The sequence below is a fragment of the Sander lucioperca genome, chromosome 16 (assembly GCF_008315115.2).
Source record: "Sander lucioperca isolate FBNREF2018 chromosome 16, SLUC_FBN_1.2, whole genome shotgun sequence".
Classification (NCBI taxonomy): domain Eukaryota; kingdom Metazoa; phylum Chordata; class Actinopteri; order Perciformes; family Percidae; genus Sander; species Sander lucioperca.
Window position 1 is genome coordinate 1871698 of NC_050188.1, and position 6131 is coordinate 1877828.

A 6131-nucleotide genomic window follows, 5' to 3' on the forward strand; every position below is an offset into this window, starting at 1 on the left:
TACAGACATTGCAGTTAGACATTACAGACATTGCAGTTAGACATTACAGGCATTACAGTTAGACATTACAGTTAGACATTACAGCCATTACAGTTAGACATTACAGCCATTACAGTTAGACATTACAGACATTGCAGTTAGACATTACAGACATTACAGTTAGACATTACAGCCATTACAGTTAGACATTACAGGCATTACAGTTAGACATTACAGACATTGCAGTTAGACATTACAGACATTACAGTTAGACATTACAGTTAGACATTACAGACATTACAGTTAGACATTACAGACATTGCAGTTAGACATTACAGACATTACAGTTAGACATTACAGGCATTACAGTTAGACATTACAGACATTACAGTTAGACATTACAGCCATTACAGTTAGACATTACAGACATTACAGTTAGACATTACAGACATTGCAGTTAGACATTACAGACATTACAGTCAGACATTACAGTTAGACATTACAGACATTACAGTTAGACATTACAGACATTACAGTTAGACATTACAGCCATTACAGTTAGACATTACAGACATTGCAGTTAGACATTACAGACATTACAGTTAGACAGCATTACAGTTAGACATTACAGACATTACAGTTAGACATTACAGACATTGCAGTTAGACATTACAGACATTACAGTTAGACATTACAGGCATTACAGTTAGACATTACAGTTAGACATTACAGCCATTACAGTTAGACATTACAGCCATTACAGTTAGACATTACAGACATTACAGTTAGACATTACAGACATTGCAGTTAGACATTACAGTTAGACATTACAGACATTACAGTTAGACATTACAGCCATTACAGTTAGACATTACAGACATTACAGTTAGACATTACAGACATTACAGTTAGACATTACAGACATTACAGTTAGACATTACAGCCATTACAGTTAGACATTACAGACATTACAGTTAGACATTACAGACATTGCAGTTAGACATTACAGACATTGCAGTTAGACATTACAGACATTACAGTTAGACATTACAGTTAGACATTACAGACATTACAGTTAGACATTACAGGCATTACAGTTAGACATTACAGCCATTACAGTTAGACATTACAGACATTACAGTTAGACATTACAGACATTGCAGTTAGACATTACAGACATTGCAGTTAGACATTACAGACATTACAGTCAGACATTACAGTTAGACATTACAGACATTACAGTTAGACATTACAGCCATTACAGTTAGACATTACAGCCATTACAGTTAGACATTACAGACATTGCAGTTAGACATTACAGACATTACAGTTAGACATTACAGCCATTACAGTTAGACATTACAGCCATTACAGTTAGACATTACAGCATTACAGTTAGACATTACAGACATTGCAGTTAGACATTACAGACATTACAGTTAGACAGCATTGCAGTTAGACATTACAGACATTACAGTTAGACATTACAGACATTGCAGTTAGACATTACAGACATTACAGTTAGACATTACAGTTAGACATTACAGACATTACAGTTAGACATTACAGCCATTACAGTTAGACATTACAGACATTGCAGTTAGACATTACAGACATTACAGTTAGACATTACAGTTAGACATTACAGCCATTACAGTTAGACATTACAGCCATTACAGTTGGACATTACAGACATTGCAGTTAGACATTACAGACATTGCAGTTAGACATTACAGACATTACAGTTAGACATTACAGTTAGACATTACAGACATTACAGTTAGACATTACAGCCATTACAGTTAGACATTACAGCCATTACAGTTAGACATTAAAGGCATTGCAGTTAGACATTACAGACATTACAGTTAGACATTACAGCCATTACAGTTAGACATTACAGCCATTACAGTTAGACATTACAGACATTACAGTTAGACATTACAGACATTACAGTTAGACATTACAGACATTGCAGTTAGACATTACAGACATTACAGTTAGACAGCATTGCAGTTAGACATTACAGACATTACAGTTAGACATTACAGACATTACAGTTAGACATTACAGACATTACAGTTAGACATTACAGACATTACAGTTAGACATTACAGACATTACAGTTAGACATTACAGACATTACAGTTAGACATTACAGCATTGCAGTTAGACATTACAGACATTGCAGTTAGACATTACAGCCATTACAGTTAGACATTACAGCCATTACAGTTAGACATTACATGCATTACAGTTAGACATTACATAGCTTTAAACGGGACGTTTAAGCCTTGAATTTTAATATCCTGGATCGGAAGGGTCCGATATTGGCCAGTGACAGACCTGGATGTGTACGGTATCACCCTGAGGTGAAAAGAGTCTCACTTAACAGGACGTTTGGTTTTTAGAGCAGCCGGAAAAAGAGTCCCAACATGGCTTGAATTCCCAGCCCAAATACAGCCAAAGCATAGCTTTAATCGGACGTTTAAGCCTTGAATTTTAATATCCTGGATCGGAAGGGTCCGATATTGGCCAGTGACAGACCTGGATGTGTACGGTATCACCCTGAGGTGAAAAGAGTCTCACTTAACAGGACGTTTGGTTTTTAGAGCAGCCGGAAAAAGAGTCCCAACATGGCTTGAATTCCCAGCCCAAATACAGCCAAAGCTTTAATCGGACGTTTAAGCCTTGAATTTTAATATCCTGGATCGGAAAGGTCCGGTATTGGCCAGTGACAGACCTGGATGTGTACGGTATCACCCTGAGGTGAAAAGAGTCTCACTTAACAGGACGTTTGGTTTTTAGAGCAGCCAGAAAAAGAGTCCCAACATGGCTTGAATTCCCAGCCCTAATACAGCCAAAGCATAGCTTTAAACGGGACGTTTAAGCCTTGAATTTTTAAAATCCTTGATTGGAAGGGTCCGATATTGGCCAGTGACAGACCTGGATGTGTACGGTATCAGCCTGAGGTGAAAAGAGTCTCACTTAACAGGACGTTTGGTTTTTAGAGCAGCCGGAAAAAGAGTCCCAACATGGCTTGAATTCCCAGCCCAAATATAGCCAAAGCTTTAATCGGACGTTTAAGCCTTGAATTTTAATATCCTGGATCGGAAAGGTCCGATAATGGCCAGTGACAGACCTGGATGTGTACGGTATCACCCTGAGGTGAAAAGAGTCTCACTTAACAGGACGTTTGGTTTTTAGAGCAGCCAGAAAAAGAGTCCCAACATGGCTTGAATTCCCAGCCCAAATACAGCCAAAGCATAGCTTTAATCGGACGTTTAAGCCTTGAATTTTAATATCCTGGATCGGAAAGGTCCGATATTGGCCAGTGACAGACCTGGATGTGTACGGTATCAGCCTGAGGTGAAAAGAGTCTCACTTAACAGGACGTTTGGTTTTTAGAGCAGCCGGAAAAAGAGTCCCAACATGGCTTGAATTCCCAGCCCAAATACAGCCAAAGCTTTAATCGGACGTTTAAGCCTTGAATTTGAATATCCTGGATCGGAAAGGTCCGATAATGGCCAGTGACAGACCTGGATGTGTACGGTATCACCCTGAGGTGAAAAGAGTCTCACTTAACAGGACGTTTGGTTTTTAGAGCAGCCAGAAAAAGAGTCCCAACATGGCTTGAATTCCCAGCCCTAATACAGCCAAAGCATAGCTTTAAACGGGACGTTTAAGCCTTGAATTTTTAAAATCCTGTATCGGAAGGGTCCGATATTGGCCATTGACAGACCTGGATGTGTACGGTATCACCCTGAGGTGAAAAGAGTCTCACTTAACAGGACGTTTGGTTTTTAGAGCAGCCGGAAAAAGAGTCCCAACATGGCTTGAATTCCCAGCCCAAATACAGCCAAAGCATAGCTTTAATCGGACGTTTAAGCCTTGAATTTTAATATCCTGGATCGGAAGGGTCCGATATTGGCCAGTGACAGACCTGGATGTGTACGGTATCAGCCTGAGGTGAAAAGAGTCTCACTTAACAGGACGTTTGGTTTTTAGAGCAGCCGGAAAAAGAGTCCCAACATGGCTTGAATTCCCAGCCCAAATACAGCCAAAGCTTTAATCGGACTTTTAAGCCTTGAATTTTAATATCCTGGATCGGAAAGGTCCGATAATGGCCAGTGACAGACCTGGATGTGTACGGTATCACCCTGAGGTGAAAAGAGTCTCACTTAACAGGACGTTTGGTTTTTAGAGCAGCCGGAAAAAGAGTCCCAACATGGCTTGAATTCCCAGCCCAAATACAGCCAAAGCATAGCTTTAATCGGACGTTTAAGCCTTGAATTTTAATATCCTGGATCGGAAAGGTCCGGTATTGGCCAGTGACAGACCTGGATGTGTACGGTATCACCCTGAGGTGAAAAGAGTCTCACTTAACAGGACGTTTGGTTTTTGGAGCAGCCAGAAAAAGAGTCCCAACATGGCTTGAATTCCCAGCCCTAATACAACCAAAGCATAGCTTTAAACGGGACGTTTAAGCCTTGAATTTTAATATCCTGGATCGGAAGGGTCCGATATTGGCCATTGACAGACCTGGATGTGTACGGTATCACCCTGAGGTGAAAAGAGTCTCACTTAACAGGACGTTTGGTTTTTAGAGCAGCCGGAAAAAGAGTCCCAACATGGCTTGAATTCCCAGCCCAAATACAGCCAAAGCTTTAATCGGACGTTTAAGCCTTGAATTTTAATATCCTGGATTGGAAGGGTCCGATATTGGCCAGTGACAGACCTGGATGTGTACGGTATCACCCTGAGGTGAAAAGAGTCTCACTTAACAGGACGTTTGGTTTTTAGAGCAGCCGGAAAAAGAGTCCCAACATGGCTTGAATTCAAAAAAAATATATCTAATGTTGCAAAAATCACACATGGTTGCAGTAAACAAGGTGCTAACGTGCACAGCTCTTCTATCCGTCCAGTTGTCCAAGCTTATGTACCTTCGCCCCCAGGTGCTTTTATGATCCCTTTTCTTATCCTGCTCCTCCTGGAGGGGATCCCACTGTTGTACCTGGAGTTTGCAATCGGCCAATGGCTTAGAAAGGGCTGTGTGGGGGTTTGGCCTGCAATTAACCCCTACTTGACTGGAGTTCGTGAGCGGAAGAATGAATATTAGTCCACTATGAAATTCATGCTTGAAATCTGTTTTCCTGGTCTTGAGTCAAAATGTTGGATGCACTTGTCTTATCCAGCTGTCATCATTATGGTTATGGTTAGTAATCCTCATGTACGCTTTGCACTACCATGGAAGTCCATTAATACCTACAGTGTTAAAGTCTGTATTTCTGTGCTGCAAAATGTAACACTGTCGCATTTCCACTTCTGTTACAGGTATTGCATCCATGAATGTCTCATTCTTAGTGGGCATAGTACAACACCATCATCGCCTGGGTGATGTGGTACTTCTTCAACTCATTTCCAGAGCTCACTGCCATGGAGCCAGTACATACTTTGATTGTGTTGGTCATCGTTGTGTTTTACTTTGTCACCAAATTCAGCACCAAACTGATATACAACACCTGGAATCCAAGCTTGGTATGTTTACCAACTGTTGTTAGCTTCAATCCTTCAAATTATCATATATATACTGTATACTGTATATAATTTTGAAATCTTTTTATTGTCTTGTTTACAGGAAAACGTCCGTGTGTTGGAGACATTACCCTATCCCAGCTGGGTCTATATTATTATCTTCCTTCTGGCTGGACTTCCCAGCCTTTTTAATCCCAGGATTTTACTTTGTACAAATGGTTCCATAGATGCTGCTGCAAAAAAAAAATCCATCAATCATGTATCTGCCAAAGTCTACATGTACGACATTCACTAGATTGACAAGAAAATTACACTGTTGCTTGAGGGATGTGAACTTGCCATACTGTTTTAGGGCATGAGGGATAGGTACCTTAAAATTTGGTGTAATTTTTTCAAAACAAGTGGCCTGTGAAAAACGGATTTGGATTTGTTTGATGATGTGGCTACTTTACTTTGTTAAAATTTGTTAAAAAGTTTGTTGAAGTGGTTTCACTTTTGAAATGAACATACTGTATTTTGTGTGTGCTGAGATATTTATTGTGTTGATACTGTGTTGAAGTATAGAGACTCAAGGAGGATTGAGCAATGAGGCTTATTGTATTTTTTGTGGGGAAACT